At 30.0% G+C, this 16544-nt stretch overlaps 1 long non-coding RNA gene across 1 annotated transcript; it reads left to right on the top strand.

Moving 5' to 3' along the window:
- Positions 1 to 2503: 2503 nt before the first annotated feature.
- Positions 2504 to 11481, top strand: LOC143254523 (uncharacterized). Its single transcript, XR_013030232.1, has 3 exons — positions 2504 to 2578; positions 6726 to 6831; positions 10749 to 11481. It is a non-coding gene; the product is annotated as an uncharacterized LOC143254523 (long non-coding RNA).
- Positions 11482 to 16544: the final 5063 nt, after the last annotated feature.

Raw genomic sequence — 16544 nt, 5'->3', positions numbered from 1 at the left:
ACACATTTTCCATGCAGTACTTCCTAGATGAAAATCATTTTTTAAAAAATATTCACTTTTTCTAAATTATTTCAATGAGATATGAATTCTGTAATTAGACAAACAGCTGCCTGTAGGACAGCGTTTCTGAGAGTTAATATACATACACAGCAAGGTTTCATCAATTAAGACTAAACTAACCTATCAAACGTAAATGTGAAGAAACAATGAACAATATATAAACATTACCTTCTAATTGGACGTATTTATGAGTGTTGTTTGTTTGTTTTCAGATTTCGCGCAAAGCTAAACGAGGGCTATCTGCGCTAACCGTCCCTAATTTGGCAGTGTAAGACTAGAGGGAAGGCAGCTAGTCATTACCACCCACCGCCAACTCTTGGGCTATTCTTTTACCAACGAATAGTGTGATTGAACGTCACATATAACGCCCCCACCGCTGGGAGGGCGAGCATGTTTGATGCGACCGGATTCAAACCCGCAACCCTCGGATTAGGAGTCGAACGCCTTAACACACTTGGCCATGTTGTGCCTATGAGTAATGTAATGCAAAGTTTTAACGAGAGTCATTGACAATTTGTGTTAAAAAAAGGACGTGATAGGAGGGTGTAGCAAACGTGTTTTACTTTTTTGACCGATTTACCGCTATACGTTATTTTAATACCTATGATTGTTTTAGTGGAGTTTTATTTTTGCATTCTAGAATGCGTACTGAAAGATTGTTGAGAGTGAGAATGAAAGATTATTGAAAGTTTTACTAAAATGCTGGTACGTTTTGAACCATTTTTTAAACCTCCAGAAACTCAGTCGAATAAAAGTGGTTAGCCAAGATGCATAATAAAAATATTTTTGGACAACTATAGTTAAGTGTGCTATAGGTTTCGGAAGCTAATATTGTGATTAATGCCTATTAAGCAGAAAACTACAGAACTGGACTAGAAATGTTAATTTATTTGAAACTTTACAAACCGTTCAACTTCAGTGAATTAACATTGGACATTAAAAATCTAAAGTTCTTGACTGAATATAAAACTCAGTATTGTTTGTAAAACTCTTGTATATAAATTAACATTTGTAATAACTATTAGTAATAGCAGTTATTATAAATTGTATTGTTTATTTATTTCTATATTAAACTGTATCTGTGTTAAAAAAGAGAGTTGTGTGCATCAGTCTTGTCGGCTAATACTGTAAATTTGATACATATTAACATTTAATTAACTTCTAAATTGGAATTTCTGGCTATTTAAAATCTTAATAGCTGGTATAAATAACAATAAATCGGAGACTTGTCCAAGATTAATTATAATATGAAACACTCTCTTATTTACACCTCCATAAACCAAGAAGACTGTAGGCTATGAAAGTTTACTATTCTTAATTGTATCTATACTATAAATATGCAATATATTTTAAATTCAAGGTATCATATGAAGGTGATGAGAAAATTTATAATGAACAATTTGGAGAAATAAATGTAATGATACAGAGAGCTGAAGACTGAAAATATATTTAAATATTTCCTTTTAAAAATAAGAAATTAAAACCTATATTGTTTTAAATTTAAGGTTAATTTATTACTTATGTTCTGATGCAGTTTACTTTGTACTTATACAATGTCAAGAAGGTAGACGGTAAGTTTGATATGAATTATAGTTTACACTGTACTCACACAATGTCAGAATTACTGATGCTATGTTTGACACAAACTACATTTTACTCTACATTTATGCAATGTCAGGAAGACTGATGATATATTTGAAGGAAACTTTAGTTTATTCTGTAGTAACACAATGTCAGGAATATTGATGGTATGTTTTACAGAAATTACAGTTTATTTTATAACTTACAAATTGCAAAAAGATTGATAGCATGTTTGACACATGCAGATTTTTCTGTACTTACCCAACACATGGGCTACTCTTTTACCAACGCATAGTGGGATTGACCGTCACATTATAACGCCCCCACGGCTGAATGGGCGAGCATCTTTGGTGCGACCGGGATTCGACCCCGCGACCGTCGGATTACGAGTCGAACGCCTTAACGTGCTTGACCATGCCGGGCCCCAGTAACTCGTCAAAATAACATAATATGACATCTATTGTACATTATAATTTTTTTCCCTCAGTCTTTTATCAGCGGTTGAGAGACACAATTCTTTCAAGTGAAAATTATATTCAAATTCCGTTAATAGACCATAGAGACTTGATAATTAAGAATAACAAATGTTGCTAGATACACAACCACAATTACGACTTTTGCTCTCAACAAATGTTTTACAGAATAATTAATGTAGTATCACATCTTTCTATTTACATTTTTATTGTAGTTTCATGTAAACTGAAACTACTAATATTAGTAAAGTATAACGGAGATAGTGTTAGTCAGTGTACCGTCAGATCTTACAGTATCTAAACAGAATCTTATCACATCACCTATGTTGTAATTATTTGATATTGTAAGCTTATTTTTGGTTCTAGTTTTCAATCATAGGGAGTTTTGTAACAAATTGCCTTCCTCGTGAGAATTGGTTGTGAAGACTAAATGCAGGTGACACACGTTGACTACGGAAGGCTTGGTATGTGTGGAAAAAATCTGTTTCTTATAAATATCATATATCTTTTATGCCAAACACTTCTTTTTTGTACTAGATAAATAAATCATTTAATACCTAGTCTACGAACCAGAGAGACGATTCGTCTGTTAATTCCGAAACAAGCTTTTATTTTTATATATATTTTGAATATAGGTTTACTCATCTTGTAACGTGTGAGCTCCGCATTCGCATTAGTTTCCAGGCTAAGAAGGTCAATCCCGTACGCCAATTCAAATTTTCCGTAAAGCATGTGCTTCATCATAAATTATCTGGTTCCTTAGCTATATAAAGCCGTTTTCTCAATGATCAAGTGCTTTCAATAGAAATAGCTGAGAAAAGCTAAACGAAGCTTATTCTACCATTGGAAGATGGTAATTATGATTCTGCACGAGCATGAACACTTTCCTATTTCATGAAAGAGAAATAAAATTTGGACGATTCCCGAAACAACGAATCTTTATGGTGAACAGTACGCTGAGAAAAGCACTTTTGGCAGACGGAAAAAGTGATCGTGTTTTAGAATAACATACAGAACATTTTATCGGAATATATTTCTTATGTTCTCACTCGAATATCAATAACCGTGAAACCCTTCTGTAGCCCATCCAATCCACTAAATTTGGCCACATTGACTCGCAACTGTGTATTGAAAACAAACGACACTTTTAAGTCCTAATGAGTTCATTTTTGTCTTTTTGTGTTTTCTTTATTGGAGTTCAACTGTTGGATATGTTAATATTTGTTAGAAACAATAAGTAACAAACTTGTAAATTTGAATATGTAATTAATGAATTTCATTTTTCACATTCGTTACATGAATCTGAAAAATAAGAACGTCTTCACTATGGAAATAAACATGTATATTCAAGTATTTATGTCGATCGAGAGTTTAAAAAACAATATAAAATTACTGACCAGAATAAAACGATTTTACCTTTAGTTCTCTAGCGGAATATATATAACTCTATGAACTTAAAATGTTAAAATCAGAGGTTCGATTCTACAGCTATCCTGTATAAAATATTGGAAGTGATATGTCTCGACTGTGTCTGACAATTTTTTTGTTTATGTAATTTGTATAAAATTCAGTTTCAATATTTTGTTTTATTTAGAAGAGTTTATTAAAGACATTATATAAATACATGAATAATATAAAAAAATAAAATAATTGGGTTTTACGAAGTTAAGCTGAAACGACAACTTCATACAAGTCATGTGACCCTAACTGCATGTTATAGTATTTTATGAATCGGAAAAAAAAACTACAGCTTATATATTTGTATAGAAGAAATTTTCATTATAATGGCTGACATTAAAGTAGTCGGTGACATGAATGTGACTATGAAAATAAGTTTCCAATCCTGGTTTACTCTAATTGTATTAAACGTGGAGAACCGTACAAAACAAACATGCCTTTGCAAAAGTCACATAAAACGTGTTGAACAAGGCGACAAATTAAATTTATAAAAGAGAACGGTTTTAAAATAAGTATTATAGTGTTTGTTGTAATTTCGCGCAAAGCTACAGGAGGGCTATCAGCACTAGCCGTTCCTACTTTAGTAGTGAAAGTCTAGATGGAAGGCAGCTAGTCATTACCATCCACCGCCTACTCTTAAAATACTCATTTACTATCGAATAGTGGGATTGACTGTCACATTATAACTTCCCACAGCTGAAAGGGCGAGCATGTTTGGTGTGACTGGGATTCGAACCCGCGACTCTCAGATTACGAGTCGAGTGCCTTAACCACCTGGCCATGCTGGGCCGTATTGTGTGAATGAGTTGATCGTACGGCAGAAAGAGCATCCTCACGGAAGTGTTTCTGACAGCTTGTGCGTTGACGTACTGAATTAATGTGTTGCATCAGTCAAGAAGCTAGCACCCACCTATGTATCGAACTCATAAACGTCATAGAATTGGCATCTTGCGGGAATACTTGCAATGGTCTATCTTTTTTAGATCTCTGGTCAGTTGTATTTGTGGCTTCAAAGAGTATTCTAGTAACCACACACTGTAACATTTGAACTCTCCCTGTTGTGATTTACCAGCTTCTAATCATATGCTTTTGCCCCCCCCCCAGTGGCTCAGCGGTATGTATGCGGACTTACAACGCTATAAACCGGGTTGCGATACCTGTGATGAGCAGAGCACAGATAGCCCATCGTGTAGCTTTGTGCTTAATTCAAAACAACAACAATCATAAATTCAATAAAATACCAATGCTCAAACCACAATAGAGACAATGTCCTTCGTTATTTGTAAGTCAGCATCAATAGTTTTCAAGAAAAAAAATTATGTGTTTCTGTTTACCTAAAGCTTATCTCCAATAGTGAGAAAAGTTGAAGCTGAGTGGCTGAAATATTGGCTTTACCCACAGAACATCATTTAGAACAAACTTCAGATATCACAAGTGACAACACAAAACTCAATTTTATGTCTGGTATGATCAAAGGATGTACAAAGATGTGTTTAAATCTGCTAGGAACTTAGCTTGACACCACACTTATGACGTAAGCAAACTGTTTCATCCATTTAAATAAAGACAGATGCCACTCATTTGAATTAGACAAAACAGCAGTTATGGCAACTTCTTGTTTTCACTTCTACTGTTGCTGTGTGACAAATGACTGCCAGAAAACTTATCTCTCACTCTTTCCTGTTGCATGGTAGGCTACACAGTTTCCACTGTCCAAATAATGCACAATTAAAGGGCAACACCATCTTGTGAGACCTATATGTTGTTATATTGGTACAACAATTGTAAGAGGCTCTGGGAAGACTTGTTTCCCTTTTGAAAATTAGTACCATGATACTTGGTGGTGTTTGCTGTAGCGGATCAATGAGTTGATTACAAGACCTTTGATATACTATCATCTTAGAAGCATGTTCTAGCCAAGGGTAATTGTTTTAACTCTACAGCCTCAATCAAATAAAAAATATCTTTGATAACAATGTGGTGCTACATAGGCTGACATTCTGAACCTTTTATTAACTTGTTGCTAATTCTATGCCAGACTCTGCCTTTTTATGTAGGTAAACCAGATCATCTGCATCATTTGATGCTTAAGTCTCATGGAGTGCACAATTTTCAAGCTTTGAACTTAATACTCTGTCTGTCCAGTTGTTGGCTCTGTTTCTAACTGGATTGGACACTTAGAAAATTGTAATTGCAGCTGTGTCTCAGTTAAAGAGTTTCTCCTTTTTCAAGTGCTCAACAACATCAAACACCAAAGGCATTGCCCACCCTACTCTTAAGTCCAGCTACTTTTATTAATTACTTGTCTGAATTTCTTTGACAAATTATTCAGGCTGTTTTTAGGATAGTTAAAGGTGTTACATGAGAAGAGGAGCACAAAAACAAATCAGATCTTAAAAATTAAATCCTTTTTCTTAGAAATCTATCTTAATAATTTGAACTGAGGTATCTCAAGATACAGTTACAACTAGTAGGAAGTTATTAATTCTGTAAAATAGGAGAGATAAGAGAACTTATATAAAAAATATAAAGTAAGCCTAACTTAAACTTAGAGGTGTGAGAATCAAAAATGATCATTTACTTCAAAACAATTATTTTGTATGTATTTGACAATGGAATAAATAATCAATCATGCAAAACACATTGCAAGAAAAGAGAGACCAGGTCTATCAGAATTTATACAAGTGCATACAAGAAGTATGTTTGAGATTTATTTTAAAAAAATATCAAAAGTTTCTTAAACCATGCTAAAAGATAGTTGCGAGGTCTACTTCAGATATCATTTAAGAAGGAAAATTAGCTTCATCAAGTCCTTAACAGTCTTGTACTGTTGATAAATGAATACTGTAAGATTTATATAGGGCAAAAATTCGATAAAAGAATCCAAAATTACCAAACTATAGTCTTTAGTGACAATTTAGTCAATCATCGAGTTAACAAATTATTTTTCTAGTAAACTTGTGTTTGTTTCTTTGAAACAGTAAACTATACAATAAAAAATTATTTAAAAATCACTAGAAAAAATTAGAAAATAAAGATTACTTATTGGTAGCAAAAAAAGTAATATGTAATATAAAAACCCTCATAAAACTTTTGTTGAAAACACTGGTCTTGTATTTAATGTACTTTCAACTATTAATTTTCTTTATTTAGAGCACATGAAAATGACAAACAACATCAAAGAGTTTTATTATGTGGACTACATTCAACCACTGAAAGAGACAATATGAGAAAAACTTATTAATTTTGAGGGAAAAAGGTATGTAACATGACACTTGAAAACACATAATATTGGAGTTTTGTCTTAATTCTAACTTGTTACATTTTTGACATACATCAAAAACTGTTTTTCTAACTACCACCCCTGGAAGTTAGTGAAACTTACTGATTTTAATTGGTGACTGTATTGTGTATTCACTTATATGAATATTACTTCAATATCTTTATAAAATGTTTTTTAAACAGCTGCTACATAAATTACTATATGTACATAATGAATACATTTTATATATTAAATGATACAAATACTATCTATTTGTATGATATTTGATACTTTAGATAATGTTTTTAACTAAACTATTTCTTTTAACAAAGTGAGCTATCATATGGTCCTTAGCTTAACTATTTTTTTAAGCATGAACACTGGTTGATGATCAGTTATTACAAGAAGCTTGCAAAACAACCCAGTAAATAACTATGTTACATAATGGTTTTCAATATACAGTATTATTAATAATGACTCATCAAAACAAATCAATTACATATTTCAAAAGAAGAAATAGATGTGTTTGAACATTAGTTTAACATTTTGTATAATTATTCACTGGGTGTGGAAACTAGTCAAACAAACATCCAGAGCTGTAATTTTATCAGATATCTAAATAATTGTTAAAACAATTTTTTGTGTTTATGTTAAAAATGGCTTATTAAGTTTCTTGTTATGTTTTTACAATCCTGAATAAAATCATGAATATTTTAAAACAATTAACAGTTGATGTTCTGGTAATAGTTACAACTTGAATCTAATGAAACAGGATATTCCCTACCAGCTATAATTAGAATGTATAAACTAACATTGAAACTTAAAATATGTATTTAAACATTTGAATATTTAATAGAACTAGTTTTAATGTTAAACAAATTAATACTTAACTTGTGAGAAAATAATAAATATGAAATTATTTTTATATTACACTGGGCATTAACATACAAGTTTCTGAAACATTTTAAACACAGGTGTGCTCAAATTCATAAAACATGAGCATATGGTATGTAAGTCAAAGGTTTATTAGTTTTCTTACATTCAGCAAAACTATACATCAACATTACAAATATAAGTACAAGTTACATATGCTAACCATGAATGTTAGCTGGAACAAATGTGCATGATGAATAAATTAAGTCATTAAACACATCATACCCATTACAGTTGTATACTTTAGTATTTCAGGTGATGAACATCATTTGATACTTTATACAAGAGTATGCAGTCTCAAGAAAAGTAAATTTACACACACTTTTAGTAGGCAAGCTGTGTACAGTGTAAGGCTTAATACTTTCGAGAAGTGAAAATGTATGAAGTACTCTTGACTAGGCACACAACAAGTACAGTAGATGCATATGTTTAGCTATATTTTCTTTACAAAGGTCATGTTTAATACATCAAACATTATGTTTAATATAGTAATAGATGAGGTCATATGAAGTATTATTTACAGAAGTATTAAACATGAACATATAAATAACCAGTGTTTAATATTAACTGTTTTACTGTACAATACCAGATTACAAGTTTCTATAAAGTTTCAGGTTAACTTCTAAGTATTTTGATGCTATTTAAATAAATATTTAACAAGTATCATAGAAACAATGAAAACTGACAGTATCAAATTAACTTAAAAATGATAGAATTACCAACAACTTATTAATCAGCTGTGTTATTAATAAATAAATCATAATAAATGAAAGAAATCATTACAAGTTTGTAATGTTTTTTATCAGTGTCATAAATATTAATATTAACAGTTTTCAGTTTATTTCTGTATACTTCTGTCTCATGGTGATACAAAGATTTATCAAACAAAGAACAGTAAATGGTGAATATTGTATCTCTTGAGGTTAACACAAGTAGTGGTTGTTACTGTTTTACGTTACTGATGATGTCATGATCAGAAAATTATTTGGGAGTAGTTTGGTAGTACATATATATTTTAACATTTTCTTGTATGTGGTAGGTAAGTAGCAGCTATTCTAGATGTATGATACATTTCTGTAGTTTTTTAAAATTAGCTTTGGTTCATAATTTTTATGGTATACGAATTTATACTATTTTGTTTGCTTATTTTGTTTCATTGCATAATAATTTCTGTTACATATTTTTCTAAATATAGTTACAGTATCTTTATAACTCAGATGTAAGTGTTTCATCATTACTAATCTTTAATCATAGACAAAAGTTATATGCTACAACTACTGTACTGTAACACTTTTAGACTTCTTTGTCATGTTTATTGTCGTACAATCATGAAGTGAGGCTATTTTTATCATTATAAGGAGTAGTATAAATTAGACGTTTAACTTCATTACAATGAAATGGGAATCATCATTGATGTAGTAGCTACTATAAATTATATAAAACAGTGCACTATGTTCATAGTTTGATTTTAAAATGTGGGATATTTATTATTTTTTATCTGTTCTCTCTCTTGTGAAGACATTTATACTGCTTTGCCCTCTTCTACATGATCTAAGTGGCTAATAGTTGGATGGAGACTTGATCTCTATGTTTGCATAAAGATTTTTTGTTCTAATTTCACATTAATATTAGCTTTGTTTTCTTGTGCTATCTGTATTTGAAATTATGCAAAACATTTATCAACTTGTATTTTGTAGATGCTTATAACTGTGTTGAACATCAGTATACTTGAATACCACACTTTAAGGTCAATCTAATGTTTAGTTATATAAATAGAGTGCTACTTCACTTAATGTGCTTTCTAAAGAGAGTAAATCATGTCTAATTAAATATAATTTGAGTCGATAAAATAAATGTATGCATAATATATAATACATGTGGGTAACATTCACAGAATAAAATGAAATCCATGTTTTGTTTATTTGCTTGTAATTTCTATAGGAATCTCAATAATTACAACATTATTGTGTTAACAGGTGATGTTTTAAGAAAATATTTAAAACCATTAAGATGATGATGTTACTTTGATGAATAAAAATGAAGTTAATAATTTGTATTATTTAACATGAACACAATAACCATTTGATAGTTATGTAGTAAAGTATGATGAACAAATAAACAGGTTACAAAAGAAAAGACAGAAGGTGTAAAATGGATCACTGGATAGTTTATATAAAACCAATTTTAATGTTTTAATGTTAAGAGCAGAAATAATCTTCTTAGTTTCAAAATCTTCTAAATAGATTTCAGTGTTTGTCTTTATTAAAATTTTATATATTATCTATTATTTTCTCTGTAGAATGTTGGTCAATTGGACCCACCACCTGACAAACAAAAGTTAAATAGCCAGAAAAATTGTGATAGTTTAGTGAAATTGTCTGCTTTTTAATAATATTGTTAAGTGTTCTTGGAGAACTTGTTTAGATAAGATACTTTTATGGTGAGTGTATGTAAAGATATCTACTTAGTTAACCATTTCACATCCTGTGAGTCAAAGTGTACATGTCACAACCTTTTACAGACTTATGTTCAAACTTTAAATCAACTACTTTCTTATCAATGTACATAAATAAACTTGGTATAAAAACACAGTTAGTGAACAAACTTTTAATATTATATCAGTTTTAAGTTCTTAACCTTATAAAGAAATAGTTAAACAATTCTCAATCTTTTCTAGTATAAGAATTGTGACATTTGATCTGTAGGTTTTTCCTTTTCTCTAATTTATTGGACACCCCTCCAAGAAATAAGAAATGTAACATAGATTGCTCATTATAATATAGACAAAGAATAATTTTTACAGCTTTAACTATTATCTGTCTACAAACCATAAACTAAATAATCAGACCAACCTTTTGCATTTCCATCTGTCACAAATGCCAATAGTTATCTTTAGTGTTTCACACTATATTAATTATACCCAATAGAAAACTGAAGTTTTAATCTATTAACTGATCTGGTTTGTTGTTTTCTTTACACAGCACTCTCTGTTTTATCATCTTGTTTCAAATTTCTTCTCATGGAAATTACTAATACAACTAATAAATAATTACATGAAAAAAGTAACCTTAAGTTTTATGAAAATTGACACCAAAAAGAGAAGACCCAGGTGAATATTATATTTTTTGTTTTTCATGTGTGTTTTTATTTATTATTTATATCAGTGAGTAAAATGTAAAAAAATAGAAACTTATGAAATAAGGGAAAGTAATAATTTAAGAAGATTATTCTTAATAGGGTGTGCTTGTGAACAGTTCATGGATTACATAATTTGATATGTTAATGTTACTTGTGTATTTGTTAAATGATTTACAACTTGTGTGCCAGAATTATTAGTTAGATACCATTCAAGGAGCAATAAACAAAAAAATTAAGTACAAGTAGATGTATACTGTCACAAGCTAATAGGTATATAAGATAAACAGTTCTAGTACCCTGTTACAACTTTCTGTCATCCTAAAAAAATAAAATTTAGGTTTATTTGTATGATGGGAACAAGGTCAGTTAAGTCCACCAACTCAATATAGTACTATGGTAGAGAAAATAACAGAAATGATACAAAATGTTTTTGAAAGCAAAATATTTCATATTTATTTAGAAAATTTCAGAAATTATGCAAATGAAGTTTGAAAAGTTTCAGATGAAGAAAAGATTTTTATTTTAACATGAAAAATCACTTTGCAGTCAACTCTCTTACTCCATATATTTACAGACAAATTTTAATAAAATCTGTAATTGAAAATTCTGTAGTTTTTTCTTGTCTACAAAGGACTTGGATATTGTGTGTCAAGTTCTGTAAAGCCACACTAAGTACTATCATTGTTATGGTGCATATATATATTCATAGTTACATAGTGGTTACAAGTTCATGTTAAATACACAAACCAATTATGGAAGTGTAAATTTTAATTTCTGCTTTGTATCTTGTGTGTCAGTATTCTTCTGTAAAATTCAGTAAAGAACTTTGATTTTAAGATATTTTGCTGCATTATTTCTACTTCTAATAAAGCAGAAACAATACATTTGAAATTTATGTTGCTCTACATAGAAAGTTTGAAAGAGATAAATAAATAGTAGGAGTGGTTGTATCATGGCGTAAGGTGTCTACCTTTGTAGATTTTATTTTTTTCTCATGAATTTCAGTGAAGATTTCTTATTTTTTATAGATATTTTTTACCCATTTACAGATATTTAAAGTACATTGTATGTTAAAGGAGGAGAGCCAATAATAATCTATTGTATTTATTAATGAACACTAGGTAACAGATGTCTTGTTCCAAGTAAATGGAAAAGAAATTATATATATACCAAATACTTAGTAAGATTCTTTTTAAGTTAAATCTGAAAAGAAACGTTTTGTATAAGTACAATGTTCAATAGATACAAAGTGGTGGCAAGAGATATCAGTTAAAAATTAATTCTGAGGAAAATTTTAATGTAGTTGTTTTATTCAGTAAAACTCTTGTTTTCCTGTTTAATAATATTTTTCCCATGTAAGAATGTGTCTGTGTATACATGTAATGAATAACATTAAAATAACAAAAGTAAAATAATCAACTTTAAAACAATAGGTCTGTATTTCTGTTGAAACTACAACTAGCAGTTAATATGAACCTGTTTATATTAGGTAATCTGGCTTACCCTGCTACCACAATTATAGTTTTATATTATTCATTTCAAGAACAACACTATTATTGACATCTTCAATAAAATGTATAATTTTACTAAATACATTTGAAGAATGACTATTTTGTACTATTTGATATATAGGAGACATGATTTCTTTCAGTTGAAAAATTTATGAAAGGATAAATATTTTGTAGTGTAATTTATGGTGGACATCTTTAGAAAATATTAATTATTAAGTTTTGGCATGGAGGCAGACAGTTATCTGAAAATATGTACATTTTGGAATCTATTTGCTTTGAATAATCATAGAGAGGTGTTGCTTAAACAGAATTGTATTGGTTCTTTATACCACTACTCTAAATGCTATCTAACATGTTCCATCCCCATGTCTACTGTGTCCTAGACTAGAGTGCCAGTATTAATTTGACAAACATGATATTGGCTTTTGATTTTTTTTTTAGTAAAAAGAAAATATATATAAATAAATTATGTGTTTCTTTTCTTTGTTTTTCCATTTATTTTACAGTCTTCTGTGCAAAATGTTTTTCATTTTTAATACAAGTACAGCAGAGTGTAAAAATCATATCCAGTGCTTCTTTATGTTACATTAGTCATCCATGTTGATAATGGGCATAGAGACCTGTGTACAAAAATCATGGTTTTCAGTTAGTGTTCACATTAGTGTTTATAAGAAAACAAATCTCATTATTTTATTTTCGTATACCAGCATAATTTGATACTGAACTTGTATATGAACCTTTACGGTGGAAAAGCTCACAATATATGACCAATCTGTAAAATGTTTTCTGAATTTTCTTTTTTAAAATGAATTTTAAAACACGTGCATTTTTGAAATAATACTGTCATTGGACCAAGATATTTGGTATGTGATGATGATAAAATTAGGTTCCAAAAATATGGAACAAGGCATAAAAGTTTGGAGCCATATTTCTTGCCTTTTGATTTTTGGCATCAGGCAAAATCCTTTGCAAGTTGATATCACCAAATAAGACACAACAGTTTATCAGTCAAAAGCAAGTAAAAAAAGTTTTCCTCTGTTGTAAAATTTCGTTTTGTCTTTTTTCTATTAGAATAGAATATTTGAGATAATGAAATTATTTGAACAGTACTGAACGGTATTATAAACTCTATCAACAAATGTGGAATTAAAATGTAAGTAGATTCTAGTATTTTATCTTTCATTCTTTCTATTTGTTTGTAAATTACCCACTAGAAAATCTCTTCCATTTCTTTCTCTGCTCTTGAATGAACTATCAGAAACAATCCATGATCCATTTTGTGGATCAACTATATTCAAACTTCAGAACAGTATGAACAATCTTGTTACAAATGTCAGTAAAGTATATATATTTATAGTTTTTGGTACATTGTAACAATTAGTGTTGAAACATCCCAACATCCAGTGGTGGGATTCAGGGGGTTCGCGCGAACCCGTTCTTAAAATTTTTTGAGCTTAGCGAACCCGTTGATGGCTTCAATTATACCGTCGAATTGTTGATGTCGTGGAAACTGATTGCGTCACACTTCATCACACATTTCGACAAGAAAGATTTAATGAGAAAATCACAGACCGTATTATTGACAAAGTTCGTCAAGTGAATGCAGTCAGTTTCTTAATTGTCCATACGTTGAACCCCATCTCGTCGATGTAGATGACACGGGGTGCGCGAAGTGCCGTCTCCATGAACCACAGGGCATAGTCTTTCCTTTCAGCCTTCACGTCAGGCCGATTTCTGTCGGCTGGGGCGGCTTGCAGTTTCTGCAGACTTCCGGAAAAGTAAGAGAACCCGTTATTATTGAGGCCTTCCCTTGAGAGAACCCCTTCTTAAAATTTTTGAATCCCACCACTGCCAACATCTATATACTATAGTTGATTCTGTAGGATTGTCAAATCATATCTTTTCCTACACAGTATTGCCAATAGATATTTACACTTACAATTAATTATTATGTGATTTCAATAATGAGTAAAATCCAAGAATTAGAGTCAGTGTACCATCTGAAGTTTAACTAACACTTTAGTTTTTTGAGAACTTTAATCATGGGTTTTCATATGAGTAGGTTTTAATTCATTGTTACTGTATAGGCATCAAAGAAAGACAATTTTATATGCCTGTTTATCAAAAACTTAGTAAAAAATAAACTGATTCGGTCATAAAAGGTATTAAAAATAACTTTATTAAACACATTCACTAATGCATTTTAGATTTGTAAATTCAATACATTTGTTACTTATTTTCAGCGAGCACTGATTACATGATTTTGTATGTAGGAAAAGTTAAATGAAATGGATAGTACCAATTATTACAGTAAAACTAGAACATAATATTATCATAAATCACACTATAACTGTCTCGGAGACAAATATATCACAACCATACTATTTAGTCAGGTTTACACGATAGATTAGGTTGGTCCAGTATCTTAATGATCATTTATACAAGCATCTTTAAGAACAATATAAAACAAGGTTAATCATATGAAACACAATACATTAATATATTATAAGAATACAAAAAATAAACTAATGAATAACATAACATTATTCAAGTGTTATGAAGCTGCAATAATAATACTTCTTTGAAGTTTTATTTCACAAAAGTCTGATTGTTAGATCTATTTGTGCTAATTCTTTGTTCAGATGATAAGCACACAATTCATCAAGAAGAAGCAATAGATTCTTATAGTTCTACATGCTGGTATTATTGTTTATTTGTTGAATCTAAGTGTGGTTATTATTTGTTCAAATGATGTGGACAAATGTCACTAAAGAGAAACAGTAGATGCTTACAGTTCTACTTATTACTGTGGTCATCTGATTGTTAATTCTTTGTTTGGATGATATGAACACAATTTATTAAAGAGAAGCAACTGATACTTACAGTTATATACACTAATTTGGTTTTCAGAGAAATGAGGATAGACTATAACAATTTTAGCAAAATACTGAACAACAATTAAAACCATGATTATAGAAATTTGAGTCACAGGCTCAAGAAGTCTTGATACAAAATGATACTAATTTTGATTCACAGTTTGCTCCTGAGGAAGGAAGGTTCACCTTTAGAAAGTGCCTGGGTTATAGGGTTTTTATCACTTTATAGAGCTTTGAGTTTATTATTTAAATTATTGTTCTATATTTTAAGAATCATCAGTCAAGTATGACACAGATACATTTATCATAAAGTCTGTATCACCTCTTAAACTTAAAAATCCTTGTCACCCATTCCACAACCACAATTATTCTTTCACAATAATTCATAAAGTCTCAAGAAAAATAACTATATCCATGGATATGACTTGTAAATTTGACACTGAATCAATCTTTAGGCAAATTTGAAAGTAAAAAGTAATGTATTCTAGAACTGTTTTTGGTTCAGTATTTATATTTATAAGTAACAGTACTTTAATTTACCTTAACATTGATATGTACTATTGAAGATATATGTGTAAATTACATTTAAAAATCTTTTTGTAGACCGTCATTTGTTGTATTTGAAATTACACTAAACATGCCTCAGCTGTACAACTTAAATGTTAATATTAAAACAAATTTCTAAATATTTGTTTTTGTGTGTCATGTGATATACTGAGTGCTTATTTGGTTTACATTATTTGTTTGTGATGTTAAAAGGCAAAATCAGTTAGTTTCTTTACTAATAGAAATTCAAATTACCAATACTGACATGCTAGAATATAAAACAAGAACCTCCTATTTTATCTATTTTCTAATTATATTTAGAGAATGAAACAAGTTGGTCACACCCATCTCTTTTGTCCTTATAAATGCTTATTTACATATACTTACTTTGTTCTAAGAAGTGTTTGTAACCAGTAAGTTCAGAATTTCCCCTACATGATTTCTCAGCCTTTGAGATCAGTTTTCTAAATTTCTTTATTTACTGTTCTGTGTTTTAATACAAGTAACTGAAACTTAAAAATTTATTTGTAAATAGTAATAATGTATTAGGACTGAATGTGATTGTATTAAACAAAATTCTGGTCCTCTAGAATAATAGGAAAATACTATTTTATATCAGCTGAGGTTGTGTGAGACTCACTGATTTGTGTAATAAAAAATGTTGCATTGTTAAGTAATAACCTTTTTGTGTTATCATAAATTGGAA

The sequence above is a fragment of the Tachypleus tridentatus genome, chromosome 6, assembly GCF_004210375.1.
Source record: "Tachypleus tridentatus isolate NWPU-2018 chromosome 6, ASM421037v1, whole genome shotgun sequence".
NCBI classification, from domain to species: Eukaryota; Metazoa; Arthropoda; class Merostomata; order Xiphosura; family Limulidae; genus Tachypleus; species Tachypleus tridentatus.
The sequence above is the reverse complement of the archived record's forward strand: the minus strand, read 5'-3'. Positions and strand labels throughout refer to the sequence as shown.